The sequence below is a fragment of the Saccopteryx bilineata genome, chromosome 1 (assembly GCF_036850765.1).
Source record: "Saccopteryx bilineata isolate mSacBil1 chromosome 1, mSacBil1_pri_phased_curated, whole genome shotgun sequence".
In the NCBI taxonomy this organism is placed as follows: Eukaryota; Metazoa; Chordata; class Mammalia; order Chiroptera; family Emballonuridae; genus Saccopteryx; species Saccopteryx bilineata.
In genome coordinates this window covers 313,240,580-313,264,540 of record NC_089490.1, presented here as the reverse complement: position 1 = coordinate 313,264,540, position 23,961 = coordinate 313,240,580, and the positions used below count along the sequence as shown (strand labels likewise).

The following is a 23,961-nucleotide window of genomic DNA, read 5'->3' as shown; positions in this document are numbered from 1 at the left end:
AGTATCTCTTGAGAATATTATCAGTCCTCTCCTAAGAATGTGTTCATCAACTCCACCTAGAGCAGAATTCCTCTAACTCTTGGAGAATGAAAATATTTGGAAACTGTAGACTATAACTGGTCAGTTACAATGTCTGACTTTGGGTGTGAATAGATAACAATATATTAATCTCCCTTCACCTTATTTTTTCTAGACAAATAAATCTCTAAGTTCTTTTTATCAACAGAACAAGAAAAAGAAGGACCATCTAAGATTGCACAGAACTTCTCATCTGTGCCTTTTAACTAACTACCTTCTGAAAAACATAAAGCAAGCATATTACTATCACAAGAGAAAACTCAGAGGTGATCTGACCCACACAAGTCCACAAACCCAGGAATTATTGGAGGAAGAACTAAAACCTGATCTTTGCACTCCAAAATTTTTACCCTTTGATTTCATTGACCTGCTTTTCCATTTGAGAGAACAAAAGGATCCAAAATTAAAGATACACTTTGATTACATCATGGCTTTGCCCTTAGCCTGCCATGGCCTTAGGACATTCTAAGAATATTCTGTGAGCTTGAGGATATTATTCTACACTTTTTCATTTGCTTGCTATTCTCTTTCACAATAGGTTGAAAAAATATTGAATTTCATAGAGCCCAAAGGTTCATAAATTATAAGATGCTTAAAAGGAAAGGAGAAAAACATAAGCAATTAAACCATAACATAATGCGCTCATCTCTCTTAAAATTTCCTTTAATTAAATTTTAGTAATTAATATTTAATTACCAAAATATTTCTTTATACTTATTTAGATATAATCTTTTAATCGTATTCACCCTTTTCACCCAGAAAAAGAAAAATATGAGCAAAATAATTAGGTCAAGTTATTCCTAAATTTCTTTTCAGAAAAATGATTCATCTTCTGAATCACTTTTCAAACTGGAGTTGTTGTTGTCCATGATTTTCCATTCATACCATCTTCTGTGACATCTTAAAGGGTTCCAATATTCTACAAGTTTTGATGCTCAAACTTCTGGATTTTGTTTTAGAAACTTCTGGATTTTAACATAAGATGATCAAAAGAATGTTTGTAATCAATCACAAATCAGTCTTCAAATAATCCTTAATTAGTTTTTAGAATGAAACACCTAGGGTTGCATTTGCATACACACACCACTAAAAATAATAACTTTACATATGCACAGACAATAATAACTACCTCAGCCTGGCTGATTTCTGTAAGACACTATCAACTGTAAAACATATCCTAGGTTCACTAATATTAAATAAGAGGAGGAAAAAAGTGTGTATTTTCTAATTGATTAAATAAAATATTTTCGTGTATTGTCTTTTTATTTTCCCCTTTAAAATAATAGGTGATAAATTTGGATTAAGACATTTAACCACCCCAATTCCTTCTATTGAATCACACAAAAGAATATAAATATTTAAAATTAGTTAACAAGACAGGTCAAACATCATAGCTAAATTTATTAAACACTATGAGAAAGGTGCTAGACATTATGATTCATATTATTTCTAATTCTTACAACTTTGCATGGATGGCTTTGTTATATATTTTTGTTACATATTTTAACATATCAGGAGACTGAAATTCAGGGAGATTAAGCAATTACTTATAATCAAAAGGCTGCACATGTCAGAACCGTATTTCAAATGCTCACAGGATACTTCACTGCTTCATCTATATCTATCACTTCTTTTGTACTTTCCTCATATGCTTGCTTCTATCTATAAAATGTTTCCTTTGGAAACTGACTCACCCCCCACTTCCTTCATTCCTCTCTCTTTTTGTCCACTTTTTCCTACTCATTAAACACTTTAGGGTGAATGAGATATCTTAATTCTCAGAAGACATACTGTTAGAAATTTCACTCTTCTCTTTCTATGCTTTGTTGGAATTACCCCTAGGAGTCAGGTGAGCTACATCGTACCTTGCCATTTCAGGAGCTACAAAGGCTAGTGCTCAAAGACCCCTGTCAGCGTAACTGCAGTAGCATCTCCACTCAGTCATTAAGCAGCTCTCCCTCAACATCCCTCCTCATTGAGTGACTTCCTTGCTGGAAGTAGGAATGGCTGCCATTGGGAATTGGTAAGAGGCTCACAGTATATTCCTGATAGATATTTAGTTTCTATGGTTGGCCATAGGGAAGTGATGCTATTAAAGAGTATTTGAGTCGACTTTTTCTGCAGCCCTTCTTATCATCATGCCTTTACTTATGCTGTTTTCTGTACTTGAAATGCTAATACTCCTGTCACCCTCCTCCAATGATAGTCCAATATCTTTTCTTCCATGACTCCTTCCTCAGATACTCTGTCAGAAATGATTACTCACTCTTCTCTACACCCTCTGTGGATCTTATCACATTATATATAGTTACCTTCGTATCTAGCTGCATGATCTCAAAGCAGAAAATATGCCTTCTATAACTCTAGAGTCCTTTACTGTAGCTCTGTCCAACAGAAATATAATAATGGTCACAAAAATGTAAGCCACATCAAAATTTAGAATTTTCTAGTAGACATATTAAAAATAAGAAACAAGTGACATCAATTTTATAACATCTTATTTAACCTAATATAGCCAAAATATTGTCATTTCAAAAACTGTAATCAGATTGAAAATTGTTGAAACTTCTATATGCCTTTGTTTTTGTAGAAAATGTCTGAAACCTGACATGTATGTTTCATTTACTGCACATCTCATTTTGGACTAGCCCGAAGTAAAGTGTTCACTGGCCACAGTGGCTCAGGGCTACCATCTTGGACAGTGCCACTCAAGAGCATCACACTGAAGCTTGTACATGAGGAGGGAAATCTCATATTTTTACTGACTGAAGAAAGTCAGTGCAGTGAAAAGACGGGCAATGTGTGATGCCCTTGTACAGCATGGGAAGAAGAAAAAGTAAAAAGCAATCAGAACCTGAGCTCTGAAGACTCAAATATGGTGTTCCATTAGTAGAATAATTAGAAATAGGAGTTTCTGAAGGACCAAAAAAAAAAAAAAAAAGGTGGTAAGTTTTGTAGCATTGTCAAGTTACTCTGAAGAAAAGAAATGTAATTTTTTTAACAAAAGTGTGGTACTTCTAGCATCACCTCCATAGGATTATTTTTTTTAATGTATGATTGTGATAATGATGAAACAAAAAAACATGTAACCTCTCAATCTCTCTTTACCTTGCAGACACTAGCCATTCTCGTGAATATGATAGATTTTACCATTAAGTAAAATGTCACAATCAAGGGCACTGATTTTTTTCTAGTTCTTAATCTAGATAATTACTTCATGAATTTGATTAATATTCATTTCCACATAGTGCATATAGCTAAAGAGACAAGGCTGAATAAAGTTATGACATTTGAATATATAACAAGATTGCTCATTTTATTCTGAGACTAATTTATTCTTTGATAAAAAGAAATGACCCACCTACAGGTATTTAATATTACTTATTCAGCAATTACTATCTTTCAATTGAGTGCCATTTGAGTTATTTTATCTCAGTTCATGTTATTATCAAAATACATTCAACAAAATCAAATAAGTGGAGAAAAAACCCAGATACATGAAATTTAAAAATGAACTTCTCAGCCCTGGCTGGTTGGCTCAGCGGTAGAGCATCGGCCTGGCGTGCGGGGGACCTGGGTTCGATTCCCGGCCAGGGCACATAGGAGAAGCGCCCATTTGCTTCTCCACCCCCTCCTCCTTCCTCTCTGTCTCTCTCTTCCCCTCCCGCAGCCAAGGCTCCATTGGAGCAAAGATGGCCCGGGCGCTGGGGATGGCTCCTTGGCCTCTGCCCCAGGCGCTAGAGTGGCTCTGGTTGTGGCAGAGCAACGCCCTGGAGGGGCAGAGCATCGCCCCCTGGTGGGCAGAGCGTCGCCCCTGGTGGGCGTGCCGGGTGGATCCCGGTGGGGTGCATGCGGGAGTCTGTCTGACTGTCTCTCCCCGTTTCCAGCTTCAAAAAAAAAAGAAAAAAAATGAACTTCTCAACATTAAAGAATATTTAAGATAATCCTGAACTTCAGAAGTGCTCTTTTCAATGAAGACACATCGTGGTTTTGCTGGGTATTTGTTAATCTAAGAGTTTCCTTTAGGTTTTGATAAGAAAGGGTAAATAAATGTATAAATACATTCTTTGGGGCTTTGATAGGTTCCTGTTAATGTCATAATATCACACTGCTAAACTGCTACCACTCAAGCTCGGATCCTGGGAGCAGTCTTTGGTTCCCTTATGTACCTTATCTAATCAATAATAACCTCTGTTAATTCAGATTCCTATGTATTTTCAAAGCCCTCTCCATATCCTTTCATTCTGCTGCCTTACTTCAAGCTGGCATCATCTTTTATAGGACTCCTACAATAATCTTCTAATTGATCTTCCTGTTTCCAAGCTTGTTCTTTCAAATTTAAAAGCCACAAATCTACCAAAGTGGTCCCTTCCCTGCTTGAAAAAGTCATGCTCCGTAACCTGATTACAGAACCTTCCATAAATGTGGTTTCTGCCCATACCTCTCACTCCATGTCCTTGATTGCCCTGCATTGACTTATATCAATACAGCACTGGTGGTTTTTATGATAACAAATTTAGGCTGGGTCTTCCTCTATCTTTCATATCTTATCCATATACTAGTTTTTCATTTATACATAATCATGTGGTTTTATGTCTATCTCTCTCACTAGTTTGTAAGCTCACTGAAGTTAGGAAACATCATTAATTCTTTTTAAACCTTTGGTTCCTGACATAATATAGTATATGCCAGGATCTTGAATGGAGAATTGTGTTTCAAACCTTAGAGGCACTCAGAAGATGTTTATCCAAATGAATTAGATCTATGCACATGCCCCAAGTTGGATTAAAAATTCCAGAGTTTAATGTAATATTCTGAAAACTAAAGGGTTACCTTTTTTGTAAGTCTCTAGTTTAAGAATCCACCCCAACCTTAGATAAATCATGTCTAAATTAGAAATGAGGTCAGAAACGAACTGCCAAGCAAGCCATGGAGGTACAATATACATCATTATTAAATTATGAGTACAGGTATACCTATCTGCCATCTACTACTGCATTAAGTGAAGAAAATTCAGTGTGCTGTCACTCAGAATTGAAAAGGACACTGAAAACAGAGAAGTTGAGGTGAGTGAGAGAGCCTTTGGAAACTTTCATTTAGCATAAGTCCTCTTGCATGTTCAAAATAAGTGTTTTATAAATGACCTGAACTATTTCCTTCTTTAAGGAATTTAAAGTCTTGAATTTAAGTTCTTCTTAAAGAATTTTTCTTGTACACACTTTTCCTACCTTTTGACCTTACATTTTCTTAACATTTTTGGAAGATAACGCTTATGAAAGGTAATGAGCAGGAAGGTTTCCTTGTCATGTAATATAATGAGCTTGTCTTATGAGCTGTTTGAAGAGCAATTGAATTCATATTACTGCATGAAAAGGAAGTCTTCTAGGACTTTCCTGACATTCAAAAATTGTAATTTGCCATCTCAGAATGGTCAGGTGGGAGATAGGGGCAGAACTCATTTTTATGGTCCATGGAAAAGCAGCTAATTATATACTTCATCAAAAACCTTATTTCAGGAGGTACTTACTTTGTCAAAAGTGGATAATGATTCACTTCTCTTTGTTCTTAAACTGCTGTATTTTAAATTATGCTGCCATTTTGACATTTCCAAAAAGGTTGTCTAACCAAATATTCTGTTTATTTAAGCTCCTGAGTGCAAACTGCTTTGTACAAATTATTAAAATGCTAAAGAGCAGTTAATGATAAAGGAAAAGAATAAATTTTATTAAGTTTAGGAGTTAGAAAAACAAGTTAAATTCACCATGCGTTTACAGATTATATAAGAAAGGGAAAAAAAATTGAACTATTTGGCATGGATTTACTCCTTCTACAGAGTTCACAGTAAGTGTGACTAACAATTACTAGAACACAATATTCAGATTGAAAATTAGTTAGCTTTTGTGTTTTTATTTAATGGAATCTGTATTTAAAAGAGTATTACTACATTCCGTAATGGTTCTTGAGGAATGTGTAGTGATATGTACAGACACATACACACATGCACACAAATAATAACTGAGAAATGTTTTTGTTTAATTGGTTTTTGTCTTCTTCATAAAATAAGATGTTATTTATTAGCTATTTTATTTTATCATTGTGTATTACACCCTTTGTTACACTGCATCCCATTTTAAACAATAAAATTCTATCAGATATTTATTGTAATCACTATTTGTTGCTACATATCAGTATTTCAGTGGATTGCTATTTTAATACTCAAGTGTTTTTATGACATGGCTTAAATGTTAGTGTTTATTCCATAGCACCAAGAACTAATGGATATTTCCTCTTTACTCACCCATCTGTACACAATAGATATCCACTAAAGAATGACTAACCATGTACACTGACTGCCCTAATACTCAACACAGCTTACGCTCAGAATAAACTATATTTGCGATGTCAGCCACTCATGGTCACTTTGATGTCTTGCATTGGGATAATATATTCTGTCTCTTGCAATAAGTTCTTTAAACATTCTTTAAACCCTACCGTGGTTCTGCATTAATGACAGCTACAGGGATATAATTTGAGCCCAGAAAACATATTTATTATCCTTTTTCTTAGACCTTTGTTGTCAAGCTTATATATTTTCAATTATTTTGATAGATATCAATGTCTGTTAGAGAAACATACCATGAGTTTCCATCTTTAGTTTCACTGTTAAGATTCAAAACTCAAAGCATTTTCTCTTTGGCTCAAGTTTCATGCACAGCCTTGGTAAAGTAGAAATGATAAGTGAGAGCCCCTGAAATCTGGGAGCACATCAGTGCCTAGCACGTAAGAGATGATGGAGCAATACTGGGGAGCAGCAGGTCATGGGGAGAAGCTTTGTGCTAAAATGACCTATGTTTGATTTCTGACTCTGCCATACATTATCATGGGACTGGGACAGCTCACTTCATTTATCTGAGCCTATTAGTAGCATGAGGAAAGTAAAGCATACTTTATAGGGTGACTATGAAGACATAAAAAATTAACATTACATATTCTCTAACACAATGACTAAAGTAGACACTCAGCAAACTATTAGTCTTTCTACTAGTAAAACAGTGATGCTGTTTGAATGAGTGAATCAAAGTTATAACTAGGGAAGTAAGGCAATAACCAAAACGCATGTCTGTATTTCTGTGTATTTTCTGTTTTCCTTCTCCCTGTAAGTGGAAGTTCCTCTCCCTTTCAGTGCACAACTCCATGCAGTTTTAACACTGATCCAATGGCTGCGGAATGGAGGTGGGAAAGGAGAGAAGGAGTTCACTCCTCTGGAGCTTGAAAAGTCACATTGAAATGCCAAGTGAATCAAAAGACAAGAATTATGAATCGATATTGTGACATTTTTCATTTGGGTATACAAATAGCCATGGTTATGTGGTTTATAGCTAACTAACATCACTGAAATTGGTGATGGTGATACAATAAAGAAATTATCCAGGAGAGGAGGGTTTGTTGCTTGAAGAGAACAGAAAGTTTTCCAAGGGAACACAGAAAGATAAAATAGCGTCATAGAAGAAGAACTGTTGAGGCCACCCAGGAAGAAACAAAAGGGTACTCCGGACAGAACCCTACTTTCCACACTAAGTTGTGCAAATCACCACCGTCTTTCAAGACATCAAAAGATGCTTTACAGAAGAATATATCTGAGAAATACTGAGTTTAATAAGTTAAATTTCTTAACCTTGAGGCTTTTCAGAATCTTTCAAATGTTAACCTGCTTTGTGAATCCTCACATAGAAGGCAGCACTTCCCAAGGTCACTTCATCACAAACCTTTCATTCCTAGGCCAGCCATGTAACACCACCTGAGACAGACTGACAGAAGTGCCCATGTGGGTGGGGGCACCCCAGGGGGGCTGCATGCACTAGCCCAGGTGGTGTTCCTATGCCTGAAGGACCTTATGGAAAGGTCACGACTGATGTGACTGACAATCCCTTACTCGCTCACTTACCCTTCACTGAAACAGTGCCCTCTCTTTGGGAAGTGCTACAACAGCAGTGCCTGTGGCTTCCTGGGGCAGTGATTTCCTCAAACATAACAGCTCACAGCTAGAGGCTGCCAAGCTCAGAGAAGATTGCTGGGACTTCCTAAATTCTTAGGCTCTCATTTCCTTGGAAGAAAATGAAGAAATTAAAAGGACAAAGTAGTTTCTTAAAAAAAATTTTTTTTAATTTTTGATTTTGAGGGTAAGGTGGGTGGTTGAATTATTATGATACACCTTCAGAGCATAAAAATTACAGGTAATTTTCTCTTTTCTAAAAGGTGATTATGATAATAGAGCTCTACTCTTAGGAGACTAAAAGCTTTTTCTCTATGAAAGGAGAAAAAAAGCTTTAAACTGACAACTGTCAAAACAATAAACCTGAAACAAACATAAAATACAAAAGGATCCTGAGATTACACCAGCCAGCTCTGACTGTAGAGCAACATGGAGCTGACTTTGTACACGTCAGCGCGCCTCTGCAGGGTGCACACACCGTCTCCTCATTGTATAGGCCTGCACCGAGACGGTGGGAAACAAAGCAGCTCAGGAAAAAGCAGGAGACACAGCACCTCAGTATCCAGCCCTCCTGTGTCCCCACCCTGCTCGGACTCTCAGAGGGCTAGCTGTTCTCCACCCATTTATGGATTCTAAAATACTGACAGGTGAAATTCAGAACCATGGGACATGGTTTCTTAAGAATTCAGTCAACTCTCTTTTAACTGACCTTGATAGTATGATCTTTATTTCTAAAAACTTCATTGGACATCACTCCAGGTCATATAATTTTAATTACGTTAATATGCTTTCAACCTCTTAGTATCTTAATTATCTTTTCTGCCAGTGTTTTTCCAAATGATGGGTTTTGAAATAAATATAAGAAGTTATAAATGGCATTTTTTTACATTAAAAATAACAGAACAGAATAATACAGAATAGTATAGAATAGAAAATATCAGGTTGCTTTGTACATAGTAAGAGTAAAAATTAGCTCATAAATTTTTGTCTCTGTGTGCGCAGTAAAATCATGATATATATTTTTTTCTTACTTTTGTTTAGGGTAAAAAGTAAAATGTATTCTTTTAGGTGATACTTGGCTGTCCAGTCTTCATTTATGCTGTGGAATAAATCATGTTGCATGCACTATGCTTATCATTATCCCCTGGTGTCACACTTTGCAGCTTCTGGGCCCACCACTGAGTTCAGCCATAGTTGTTTTGAAAAGTTCTAGAAGTTCTTAGACTCACTTTGCATTGATAACCTCTTGCCTCAAGCATATCTGAAGTTTCTCTAATGTTGTGAAGTCCAGTGAGATTAGTATGGCCTAAAAGTGAGAGAGTTATTGCCCTTGGACATTAACCCTCAGCCATATAGGCTGGAGTGTATATAAGGCCGTTGCTCCAGTAGCCATCAGGTATTTATCACATTGCTTAATTTAATCATAACATTCTAAGAAACTCTACCTATAACTGTCATAGATTAGTAGAAATAAGAACTATAAAGGAGGCCTGAAAATTTATTTATTTGCTCATTTGGAGATAATGTGTTTCCTCAATTCATTTTTATAATTGTAGGAGAAGCTTGGGACATTGGAGCTCTATAACCAATTGCCTTGATACATAGGGCAGGTGGTCAAAGTTCAATGTCTGATGTAATAAAATGTACTCTTCATTTCACCTGTACCTCTTAAAAGAATCACCAAAGTATTGATCTTAAATAATTCATAATATGCTTTTCTTCAAAATTTTTATACATAGTGACAGGAGACAAGCCTTCAAGTAGTAAACTCATAATAGATTATATTATAAAGATGTACACCTGAAATTTATATATTATTAACCAGTTACCCCAATGAATTTAATAATTTTTTCTTCTTTTTTAAGTGACAGAAGGGGAGATAGTGAGACAGACTCCCAAATGTACCCCAACCAGGATCCACTTAGCACCCCTGTCTGGAGCTGATGCTTGAATCAACTGAGCTATCCTCAGTGCCTGAAGCTGATGCTTGAACAAATCAAGCCACTGGCTGCGAAAGGAGAAGAAAGAGAGAAGGGGGAAAGGGAGGGGTAGAGAGCAGATGGTCGCTTCTCCTGTGTGCCCTGACCAAGGATGGAACCTGGGACACCTGCATGCCAGGCCGACACTGTAAGCACTGAGCAAACCGGCCAGGGCCACTTTTTTTAATTATAGAAGGAGTTGAGTGTCACATGATTTTAAGAGTGACATTATATTTTAAAAGGATTGAAAAATATCTACCAGCCAAATAAAATCTCTAAGAGAAATATATATGACATAAACATAGAAACTCTTCAAAATCCATATGCAAAAATATCATGCAAGCTATAAATGACTTAAAATATATATATGGCATATAAGATGAACAATAATAACTAGTGTTGGTGAGGATGTATAAATATTGGAATCCTTAAACATTGCTGGTCAGAATGTAAAATGGTGCAGCTGCTTTGAAAACCAATTTGGCAGTTCCTCAAAAAGTTAAACAGAGTTATCATATGAGGCAGCAATCATATTCCTAGTTATACACCCAAGAGAACTGAAAATAAGTGTTCACTTAAAAGTTGGTGTATGAGTTTTCATAATAGCAGTATTTATACATAGTAGCCGAAAGATGGAAACTGAAAGGTCAATCAGTTGATGAATGGATATACCAAATATGGTACATACACATACCATGATATAACATTCAACCATAAAAATGGAGTGCCAATTCATGCCACAATATGGACAGACCTTGAAAACATTATGCTAAGTGAAACAAACCAGTCACAAAGAGCCATACACTGTATGATTCTATTTCTATGAAATTTCCAGAATAGGCAAATCCATAGAGACAAAAAGATTAGCAGCTGTCAGAAGCCAGGGAGAGGGAGGGGAAATGGAGAGTGGCTGCTGTGAGCACAGTGTTTCTTTCTAAGGTGATGAAAATGTTCTGGAATTAGATAACAGTGATGGTTGAGCAACTTTAAGGTGCTAGTTAATTAAATAAACTAAAAGCCACTTAATTCTACACTTTAAAAAGGTGAATTTTATAATGTTAATTAATTCTCACTTTAAAATATCTGATATGGAAGTTTCCTTCTGTCTTAAACCATAACAGAATGACATGAGGTGGGTTGGGAGGCTGGGTAAAAACGGTAAAGGGATTAAGTCCAAAAAAAAAGAAAGAAAGAAAAAATCTCATAGACACAGACAACAGTACGTTGATGACCAGAGGGAAAGGGGGAAGGGAGGAGGTAGAGGAGGGCTGAGTCGGGATCAATGGTGATAGAGGAGATCTGACTTGGGGTGATGAACACACAAGACAGTATACAGATGACATATATAGAATTGTAACACTGAAACCTATATAATTTTATTAACCAATGCCATCCCAACAAAGCCAATAAGGAAGACATGAGACAGTAAAATGCCACATGGAACACAGGCCCCAAAGCTGCAGTACATTAGAAATGTATGTCAGTCTCACTGTGAATGTGGGTGATGAAAACCATATCTACTCACATGACTTATACTATAGCCACATGTAAACATCTATTATTAAATATACCAGTAATAAAAACATAATAAAACATTAAGTATTTCAATAAGCTATTACAAAGCAAAAATGCTAAATTCTTATATAGAAAGGACTAGCCCTTGCTGCAATTAGAAAATATTCTACCAATTCAAATGGCATAAAAATACAGAACGACGCTAATGGAAAAAAAATAAATTAAGGCAGCATTACGAATGGTTGATAGATAAGAATGAAATACTTTATTTATACCAATTATTTTACAACCAAGGCATTTTCCAATGTTTTAGTTTTAGCACCATACTGGAAGGAGAAAATTTCAATATTTTCTATTAAATAGAAAGTTCTCAATCAGAAAGGCAGTTTCCTTTATTTTTCTCTATATATCCCTTTCTTTCCCTTTGGGAAATATTTTCAAGGTGTCCCTGAATTACAAGAATAGAAACATACTTGATAGGTCCTACTTGTCAATCAAGTTGACAGGTATAAAATAAAATTAGCTATCCTGCTAAAATCTAACTTTTGACAATGAATTTTTAGCTCTGAAATTTAATCATGTGAGCACTTCTTAAATAAAAAGATGACGCCTAGTGAATTATCTCCATGTGCCACCACCTTAATTAATTCACATGTCTCCTTTTTAAAGGAATTTCCTATTATCCTAACAGGAAAATGCTGCTATGTAAAATAATTGAATAGCCCAATCACTGGTGCATTTTGTACTTTTCATAGCAAAGGTCTGATAATGATAATTCTAATAATAATAGTTAATGAGAGAAAGGGCTAATTATTCAATCTTTAGTAGTTTCAGAGAATTTTGGAAGTAGTCTCTAGATTCAATACATTAAAATGTACATGTTCCATAAGAAAGAATACACTCTATTTCTAAGTCTTGTTAGTTTAGGCAGTAAAGGATAACAATAGAATTGGATATGATCATTTTAATTAAACCCAGTTTGTGAAGATTCTTTTTGAAATTGTAGTCTTCTTTGGTTAGTGTCACTCATCTGGTCATTAGATTACATCATTTCTCTATTCCCTTAGAGAGTCCTTTCCTGGGACTTGACATAGGACCTGGTTTCCAATGTGTCTGACTACTGACATTAATAGTACTATGTTACAATCCAGGGTTTTTGGTTATTAATAGATCATATGCAAACACCCATAAGAATTTTCTAATTTATTTTAAAAAATAACTTTTAATTTTTTAATTTAAAATATAGAGATGATATTATATTCCCTAAATACTATCATAATAGGCTTATTTATAGAATTATATCAGATATTAAGTTGCAGTTTTCTATACCTGCTGAGTCTGGTATCAAGCACATAGTAGTTCCTTAATAAATATTTCAAATGGAAAAGCAATGTATAATAAAATAAAGAATAAATATATATTAGCATATCAATTTCCCTATTTATCAGAATAAGCACTCTCTATTAAGGCATCAGTTTTTTTTTTTGTTTTTTGTTTTTTTGTTTTTTTTTCATTTTTCTGAAGCTGGAAACAGGGAGAGACAGTCAGACAGATTCCCGCATGTGCCCGACCGGGATCCACCCGGCACGCCCACCAGGGGCGACGCTCTGCCCACCAGGGGGCGATGCTCTGCCCATCCTGGGCGTCGCCATGTTGCGACCAGAGCCACTCTAGCGTAAGGCATCAGTTTTGATTTAATTGAACAGATATTAATAAATTGCTCGCTCTATAATATACAAAAATAAACAAGATATAGTCCTAGATCCTGACCAGTGGTGAAGCAATGGACAAAAATTGACCTGAAACTCTGAAGTTGCTAGTTGGAAACCCCAACATTGCTGGCACTGAGCATGAGCTTGTCAGCGCTGGGTCATTGAGTGATGGTTCATCCAGATGATTCCAAAGTTCACCATTGTGAGCCCAAAGGTTGCAAGCTTGAGCAAGGGGACCCTGGCTTGGGCCCAAGTCAAGGCACATACAAGAAGCAATCAATGAATAACTAAAGTGAAAGCAACTGTGAGTTGATGCTTCTGATCCTCTCTCTCCTCCCTTCCTGTTGTTGTTTGGTCATAAACAGAGAAGCAGAATACAGCATAGCTAGAGGAGAAGGCTTTAAAAGAAAATGATAATTTTATGTTAATATAAAAGGAAATTTTGTTGACACACAAGGGCCAGTGAGGGGTAGAGATGCAAGAGGCAGAGGAAAAATAATTTTTAAAAAAAGGACTATGTTAGAGAGGGGTGTGTTCATACTGATGTCTTCTATCATTTCATTTAATTAGGAAAAAAAGGGTCTGTTGAGAATTCAAGTAGTAAGGTTAAGAGACAAATTTAAAGACAGTAAAGAATATTCGCAATAGTTACAGCTAAGGAATAGTAAAAGGACATCCCTGAAAATTTAGGGACCAGTTGAGTTCAAAAGGAATGCATTGTTAATGAGTAATCATTTAATTACCATGATTGTATCACTTTCTCCATTAATGTTCTTAACTGAAAAAAATTCTTAACTGAAACCACATCAATGCACTCTATTATTTTCAAAAAAAAAAAATATGTTGTTTGAGATGAGATATAAAAGCCCTGGGGATTCAAAAGGGTACTAATTTACATATTGATGTTTTTTTCTCTTGAGAAATTAACAACTGACCCAGCTTAATAGTAGGAAATGCTGAAGGTTAGAAGAAGAAATCTACTTGTTAACTTTGACCAAATTCCTATAAATAGTTGTCACAAAATCAAGAGAGTTTCTTACAGAAGGAAGACTTAGATACTGGGTAAAAGAAACATTTAATAATTTTTTAAAAAATTAAAAGGAAACAGTAAAAATAGTAATATTCTGTTAACAGAGATGTGACACTCAAATGTCAAAAGAATTGGACCTCTGCCACAGATTTATACTATATTTTTTACTTCTTTAATATAATAATCTTAAAAACACTCTTTCCAAATGATATTTCTTCTAGCATAATGAACAGTTGTTAGGAAAAGAAAACTTCAGAATTATTTCTCCTTCTTTTGGTTGGCCTTATCTTCTTCATTAGCTTCTTTGGCAAACTTAAAATGTTGAGATTCCACTGCTAACTAGTTATATAATTTTTTTCTACCTGTCTTCTTATAGGTGGAATGAGAGAGTTGTCCTCCGAATTTTCTTTTAAAATCTTACAATTACCAATTGTTAGCTATTTATAACTGAATTTCCTAAACCCTTACATAATCATCATTTTGTAATTTATCTCCAATTAGTTCTGGCTTAAGTATACTATAAGGGAAAAAAAAAGGCATTTTAGCCCCAGGTCACTTAAACTGAAATATTAATTGAATGTCATAAATGCTTTACCAGACAATAGCGGCAAATCACAAAACACTGGGATTCTTTAGACAAATACATTTGGCTCTAGAATCTGGCATTAACTGGCCATAACAATGCTATAAAGCTGGCTAGAATCATGATTTCCTGAGGTAATTTTTTCAAATCAAAATATCAATCTACTTAAATGCACTAATAAATTTTTCCAACTTAAAATAAGGATTAGTTATTTTGAAGCAACTATTTGAAGGCATAAACAATCCTTCACCAAATGTAAAAGGCAATCTTTGCTATAATTATTTACGGTTGATATATTATGCTTAGATTTTTGATAGAGTTTATATTTTTAAAATATGGTATGACTTGCTTTACTGGGCTTGCTTTCTAATCATAAGATGAGAATTTTCATAAATTAGAGTTAAAAAATAAAGTAAGAGAAAAGAAAAAGTATAGGCAATAATGTTTGGCTATAGATTGCAATAATAACATGAGGTAAGTAGTGAAGAGTAGTTTTAATAGCATAGGATGCTCCATTGCGTAGAGTAAAACATCATAACCTCATATATACTCAACAGATAATGAAGCAGTTCCAATATTTCATTGTACTTCTGGTAACAAATTACTAATTTCTGTCTGAATAGTAAAGGCAAAATATGAGCATGGGATACATTTAGTGTGTTTCAAAAGGACACAATTCCGAATATGAAATTTTAAAAAGAAACATGAGAAAATAAGAAAAAGAATGGAGACTACTAAAATTTATACAAATACCAAAAGCTAGTGTACCTACACTAGGTAATTTACACGGCAAAATTTTGTCAAAAAGAATATTGATTTGTAAAGCAAAAGATCAGAGAGAAGAAATTATAACACAAAGAAATAACTGTCAATATCATAACAAATAAAATTCTCTTCACTTGGTAATATTTAATTAAAATCGATTGAGCGTGCATGTCTAGAATATCAAATAATTTCTGCAACTAATAAAACAGTTGTAGTCTGAAACAACCTGAACCCCAGAAAAGGAACACAAGTCTGAATGCAGAAATTTACCAATGCTGAAGAATTATCATAAACAAATCATTTTCTGGACTAAATGCATTAAGTAAATTTAATTCTTTGATCTACTTTCTATATAAAGCAGTTAAACTAATTCTAATATTTTACATTTCCAGTTGTGTTCCTCTGAAAATGTTTTAATTGCCATCAGTTCTGTCCCATTTAAATTTACAGTAATGATCTGTGACTCATTAATCAGAAATTTGCTCATATTAATTTCTGCCAGTATAGTTCTCTTCTGTGACCATTATTTCTACCATCCCTAATTATCATGGCCAAATGCCTGTCAGCACAACTGTGTGAACAAGAGTTGATGCTCTTACCAATTTTTAGCTAAAAAATAATTTTACCCTGTTCACTTTTAGGCAATGTCTTGCTGATTATTCCTTATAAATAAAATACACAGGGAAGAGTTCATTCTTACTTTCTTTTAAAGTTATATTTATGAGTTTTTAAAAGTATAGGTAGCTATAAAGAAGAAAAGAAAAACCATCCATGAAGGCACGGTCTGTGAAACTCCTACTGGTCTAAAGTCACATACAGTGATTGATGTACACATGGAAAATTTAAACAAATCTAAAACTTCAAGGTTAAAAGTGTAAAAAAAAAAAAAGAGCCTTTCCTAAATTAACTAGTATTTTAACTAGTATCAACAGTTTTATGTATAAATATATTATTTATAACAATATTATCTGAGTAACTCTTAGGTAGCCCATAAAAAAATCGCAAGCACTTCTCTGAAATTGAGGGAGAAAGGGAACCTGAGGGGTCCTGGGGGGGTCCTGGGGTGGGTTGCACTAGAAATGAGGAAACTGACTCAGAAAGGAAGGGAAACAGAAGAGGAGGCAGAGAACCACACTAACGTCAGTAGAAACAATTGCTTGAAGCCCTGAGGAAAATGTGCCATTTGTTTTCTCTCTCCCATGTTCATACCTTTTCTTAAGTAAGATGCCAAGCACACTGAAATAACTAAACATAGGCTACTGACTACTTAACACAGCTTTCAGATTAATAATCAAGGCAAACAAGTTGAAAGGAATCCTAGGGTCTGGAAATCTGGGCAGCTGATTGAATTTTTAACTGAACGGATTTAGGTGACCAGTGTTTTGGTGTTGTGTGGAGAGAATCTTGTTTTAATGAAAGCCAGGAAACAAGCAGATTAGTATTTGGCACTCCTGCAGTTAGTCTGCAACTCAATTATGTAGCTTTGCACATGACAGAAATTCAGTAAATGTTGGTTGGCTGGGTGATCAAACCATTTTACTGTATTTTTCACTTCCAGTCAGTGCTTTGGTTATTATAAATCTAAAAGTGATCTTGGATAACTTCATATGCAAGAGGCCAACTGAACATGTTTTCTTTGAATATATGTACCCTGATTTATTGATGTCACCCCATTAAAATTAATAAAAATTTATTTATAAAAAAAGAGGCCAACTGATACAATGTTTCTTTTGCATTCTCAGTTATGGTTTTAAATCTCTGTTTTCCTGGTTTCGGATTATTGCCACAAAGAAGAGATCGGATCTTCTAAAGCTAATATTACAGAAGTTTTTATTTCAATATTATTCCCCACTATTTTTCTTCAGAGATTTTTAAATTTTATAAAACCACCAATTTGGGGCTCCTAATCTTAAATGCAGACATAATTATTCACATTATTTCAACATTTCCATGGACAGTATTGTCAACAGAGTTTGCCTCAAATTAGGATGCTTTCAAGTCACTGCACTGCTCTTACATTTGAATGTTCCTTTCTTTAAAAAAAGGGGGAAGAGCAGTAATATTTTCAAGGGAGTTTAAAGTCATCATTTTAGTCATAAGATTAGAAATCATATATTGCAATTATACTGTGGGAGACAGTAAAAAGCAATGGTTAAGAGCATGGATTTTGAAGTCGAACAGAGTTGAATTCCAATTCTGAATCCACTCATTCTTTTTACCTGATTACTCTTATTTGACAACAAGTTTCTTAACCTTTCTGAGTCTTGGTTTTATCATTTGTAAATAAGGACAACTGATTCATGATCCATTACTATTTTAACATTTGCACGATAACATGTAATACACACATTAGTCCCCCACCCCATCTGCTGCTCACTTTCCCAGGTTTCAGTTATCCACAGTCAACTGAAAATATTAAATGAAAATTACAAAAATAAACAATTCATAAGTTTTAAATTGGGAGCTGTTATAACAAGCATAATGAAATCTCGTGTTGTCGACTTCCATCCCACCTGGGATGAGAGTCATCTCTTTGTCCAGTGTACCACACTGTATTCGCTACTCTCCCAATCACTTAGTAGTCTTACTTAATAATGGCCCCATTGCACCAAAGTAGTGATGCTGGCGCTTTAGATATGCCAAAGAGAATCTGTAAAGTGCTTTCTTTAGGTGAAAAGTTGAGTTTTAACTTAATAAGAAAATAATGAAATTGTATTCTGAGCTTGCTAAGATCTATAGTAAGAACAATTTTTCTATTCATGGAATTGCCCAATTTATAAATTAAAAGGTATCATAGTTGTATATATACAAAAACATACTATATAGAAGATACATATATTTCACAAATATTAAAATACGCTTAACACAAACATATATAAATGTAATCAAATTAACTATATGTGTGTGTACACCACAGAAAGAGAGAGGACACCTGAGAGAGACAGGTGCACACATTCTAGCTTAGCATGACGGCTGGCACACAGGAAACGCTTATGAGAAGCAACTCTTGTTAAGGATTCAGGCAACAATTCTACTCTAGGTATTCTGGTGAGGTATTGGCCGGTTTGGTCTAAGGAAAGATCAAAGGTATTTTAATTTTTAAGCAGATACATCTATGTTCAAATTTAGTTTTGCATTTGACTAACTGCATGCTTTTGGTCAAATTATGTAAATTTCTAAATCTCAAATTCTTCAAATGTAAAATAGGATGAATCAAACTTACTTTGCAGGGTTTTGGGGAGCAGGAATAAAAGAAAGAAAGTATCTAAACCATCTAGCACAAATCTGATATGTAGAACATTTAGGACATATATTATTTTTCCATGACCTTATATACATTCTTTAACCCCTTGAGGTCTTAGTTCTTGAATTTTAAAATACATAAAAATGGCAGATGTGACCATCAGAGGGTGGTTGTGCAGATTAAATGAGATGATATATAAACTCTCAAACCAACCCCTAGCACATAATTGGTTTTCAATGTCTTTCAGCTCCACTTCCTTAAATATATATAGTCTAGACCAAAATAATGTAGGTCTGAATGTACAACATTTTAAATGCTCTCTCTAAAAAGAATTTAAAGTCTAAGCCAAATGTTTTTAAAAACCTAATAAAAATCAGTCAATATTAAGATGAAAACACTATTGAGAGAAATCCAAGTGATTATTTCCACTTGCTCACTTTGTCAGTCATTTATGAGTGTTGGTTCCATAGAATGTAATTTCTGGAAGAGTCAAGGCCATATTCCATTTGCTTACCCTACAGCCCCAGTGCTGAACCAATTGTCTAAAAAATAGTAAGTATCCAAAAAACATTTGTTGAACCAATGAGTAAAGGTCATTCCTTGCAAGGTTTCAGGCAGAATCATTCAGAATCAGGCTTCATCTGAGCTAAAACAACAAACTGCCTTCAAAGTAAAGCCCTTTCATCCTCTGGATCATTATGTACATAGTCTGGCCCCATGTTTCTATCAACCGGCTGATTACATAGTCATTTGACCATCAAAATAACTGTTTCTTCTACTTCAACAAGTCTCCCACTAGGAACTATATGCATGTATTTCAGACATTGTTGTCAAAATTATTATATTTCCCCAAAGAGTGAGGTCTGAATTAATGAGGTTTTACTACATTTATATTTTTATGGTTGGTTTAACCTTTGAACAAACACATTAAGGGCAAGTGATAAAGTAGAATAATTTCTTAGAATTAAATTGAGATGTATATTTGCTCTTGTGACATTTGTACACAAAGTGACAATTTCTGATGCAGTAGAAAGCATTACAAAAGTGCAGAAATCAATTCAGCCATTAGGAAAAAGCAAGAGTTGCTAGGAAACCATGTTCCAAATAAGGAACCTTATAGTAGTGACCCAAACAATTACCATATGCCTAACATGACATCAACACAAAGCTTAACAGATTTTTAAAAGCACTTGTGACATTGAATTGTTCATGCCATATTTGCAACTCAGCTGATTAAAAGTTGCCTTTCAAAGACTCAAAAACTCAATTGTAGGAACAGGAAAATATAAAATTAAAGTGAATTAATAACTATAACAGATGCTTCCTAGGACTTACCAAGTCTCTCTTACATATTTAGGATGCATATATATTTTTGGCATATGGTGTATCATACTTAATTGAATGATGTCCATTTAATTTTAAAGGAATCTACTTTTCAAATCAGCATATTCTATTTCTATGTGTTTGCATATTCAGAAAAAAGCCTTTAAGAATACTCAACAAAATGGACATTCTGGTTATGGTTGGCTGATAAATTATAAGTGATTCTGACTATTTTCTGGGTGCTAATTTTCAGGGGTCATTTTATTTTAATAATTTAAAAAAACTAATAAATTAACTTGAAAATCATTTTTAAATTTCATTTGGAGCTAGATACGAGATTTTCAGACAATAACCAAAGACATAAAACCTAACAGTGTGGTTAGCATGCAGAAAACACATTACTGTCTTACAATACTATCTTGCCATTTCTGCATCATTTTTGGTATTGTTAGATTTGGGAGCTCCAGTGGCGCAATCGGTCAGCGTGCAGTACTTATATGGTATTGTTAGATTTAAGCTGCTAATGTTGACATAGGTGCATGACAATTAGCCATAAAAGAGATTAAGTTGAACTGGCAAATAAAACCTCTCTTGTGTGATAATGCCAAAAAAGGGACCATATTCCAAAAGATAATGAGCCAATCTATCCCCAAAATGGGTTGGTGAAATCATATCTTAAAGTTTCCTTAACGAGTGAGCATTGGCAGGGCAAAGATTCTTATTCCCTACATAAAACTCAGATAAATAAAAACATGCGCTACCTAACTACTTGGAGGCTTCATACTTCTAAAGTACACCACGTAATCAAATAAAAATGAATGCCTTGCCCTGGCCGGTTGGCTCAGTGGTAGAGCGTCGGGCTGGCGTGCGGGAGTCCGGGGTTCGATTCCCGGCCAGGGCACACAGGAGAAGCGCCCATCTGCTTCTCCACCCCTCCCCCTCTCCTTCCTCTCTGTCTCTCTCTTCCCCTCTCACAGCTGAGGCTTCATTGGAGCAAAGTTTGCCTGGGCGCTGAGGATGGCTCTGTGGCCTCTGCCTCAGGCGCTAGAATAGCTCTGATGGGCAGAGCATCGCCCCCTGGTGGACATGCCGGGTGGATCCCGGTCGGGAGCATGCGGGAGTCCGTCTGACTGCCTCCCTGTTTCCAACTTAAGAAAAATACAAAAAAAAAAAAAAAAAAAAAAAAAAAAAAAAAAAAAAAAAAAGAATGCCTTTACTAATACAATTTTTTGTCTTTTGTACAAATAAATACTCCTGGGGAAGGAGTGGTACATTTTCTAGAGACAGGTTAAAATAAATGAAGTAGATTATAACCTCTTTAAGCGTCCTTATCCCATAAAGATAATATTTACCAGGGAAACTTCATAAAATGTTTAAACCATGTCTCCACTAAAAATGCATTTCTCCTCTGCAAATATGCCTGACATGACATCAACACAAAGCTTAACAGATTTTCATGTGGAAGTGTGGGGGCTGCTGCAGCAAATCAAACTGAGCAATTTTATATTTTACACACAGTTTCATGAAAATCAATTTAGCTTTTCCTTTCATTGACTTGTCTTATATTTCCTTCACTAATGTATTATTACTAGATTTTTCATGTAGTAAAATTATGCAAATACCTTCACAAAGAACTGCATGAAAAATCTGTCTGACAAATATAACAGAACTCTTCAGCAAGGCCAGGACTTTTCAAAATGTGTGCCTGATAAACTAATGTTGATAGATGAAAAATAGTAAAAGTCTGTGACTGTATTAGACTTAGTCATGATAAAAGATAAAATAAATTAGCCATGAAATTCTATCTCACTGTCATATACATTACATATATAATATTTTGTATAAAATCATTATGCTGATTTTTTATAGAAGGGTTGTAATGTAAGGCATTAAGGGTGCTGCTATGTCTGTTAAAGTTCAGCACTATAGCACCATGCCAGAAGAGTAATTCTAGCATTAAATAAATATTTTATTCAATATATAAAAACAAGTACAATATAAGACATTAAGTGAAGATTACCCTTTGGGGGAAAAAAAACTCCATAATATACCATTTTAAAATATATAGCTTCTGCATTACAATCCATAATAAAAAAACAAACGAAGGGGAAATAAACAGAAAAAAACAATGGAATAAGATAACTAGTGGATGTCCCCAACTCAATCTGGGCAGTGAACTTAATTGTCGAAATAGTGATGGGATATGTCTGACCAGGCGGTGTCGCAATGGATAGAGCATCAGACTGGGACGCAGAGGATCCAGGTTTGAAACCTTGAAGTCACTGGCTTGAGCACGGGCTCATCAGGCTTGAGTGCAAGCTCACCAGATTCAGTGTGAGGTTCCTGGCTTGAGCATGGGATCATAGACATGACCTCATGGTTTCTGGCTTGAGCCCAAAGGTCACTGGCTTGAGCAAGGGGTCACTCACTCTGCTATAGTCCCCCAGTCAAGGCACACATGAGAACATAATCAATGAACAACTAAGGAGCTGCAACAAAGAATTGATGCTTCTCATCTCTCTCCCTTCCTGTCTGTCTGTCCCTATCTATCCCTCTCTCTGTCTCTCTCTGTCTCTGTCACACACACATAAAAAAAAAATAGTGATGGGATAAAACCCATTCCCCTCTCACATACATAACTGAACCCATCTCTCTTAATTTCTAATTTAAAAAATTAATCATTTTAGGTGGGATATCTCTAAAATAGATTACTTACTTCTATTCCCTTAAAAAATATCTAATATAAATTTAAATATTCTTGAAGATTCAAGCCATGAAAATCTATCTTATTAGATAATAGAATACTAAAAAAAAATAGGGAAACTTTTACATCATAAAACTTAGCATGTTTTTATTTAATAAGTTTATAGAGTGTAGCAGTTGGGAGCTCTGGCTATTTTCTTATAGTTTTATTTTCTTCACTTGTAAAATGGAACTAATGGCAATACTCCTCTTTAATAGAGTGATTACATAAAAAGAACTTGAAATACTGACTCCCAGGCATACCTTTAAGTACCTTAATAGAAGTTGTTATTCTGTAGTAGCTAGTTTAAATACAGTTAAATGTTTCTGTCTTTTCTTTTTAAAGAGAATTTCATCTGTGCCTTGGGTTGAAAATAGGCATAAATGTAGATTAGTAAGGATGACTCACTGTTAGCAAAATAAAGCACATAAAAATATACATCACTTTACACTGCCATTTCTGGTAAAAACAGATTATATAATTTGGACCATCCTCTGTAGGTCAGCTCACAGAGCAATGAAAAAGTACTGCAGCAAGATACAGGGGAATATAAACCTGAGGAAAGGTGAGCACTAATTTGCATGCACTTTTCTGCCCTGGGCATCAGTCAGAAGTGATTGAGAAGGTGAGAAAATGAGCAGTACTTTTGACAACTTCATAGGACCACAGGGACAAAAACTGCCAAGGCGGGAGCCTTAGTAAACCCTACAGATTTTGAGATGAGACCCTGACAGGCAACACCACAGGCATAAGGATGATGCCATCAACATAAGGTGAGTCAGAAGTAAGTTTTCCCTCAGAAACTGAAGCCCAGTGTTGCTTGCTAGAGCTCCTAGCAATTTTAGGCCAGAGCACATGTAAAATTTCCCTACAGGAGGGTAACATCATTCTAGGTGTCAAATTATGCCTGTAATTTTAATATATAATAATCTTTAGCACTCAAAACAAAAAATAATTATGCACACAGGAGACAAGTAACATGACTAAAAATTAAGT

General features: G+C 35.0%; 1 protein-coding gene across 1 annotated transcript in view; it reads right to left on the bottom strand.

The window, feature by feature from the left end:
• GUCY1A2 (guanylate cyclase 1 soluble subunit alpha 2) overlaps positions 1–23,961 on the bottom strand; it is a 323,767-nt gene that overhangs the window by 53,625 nt on the left and 246,181 nt on the right. The window lies entirely within an intron of this gene.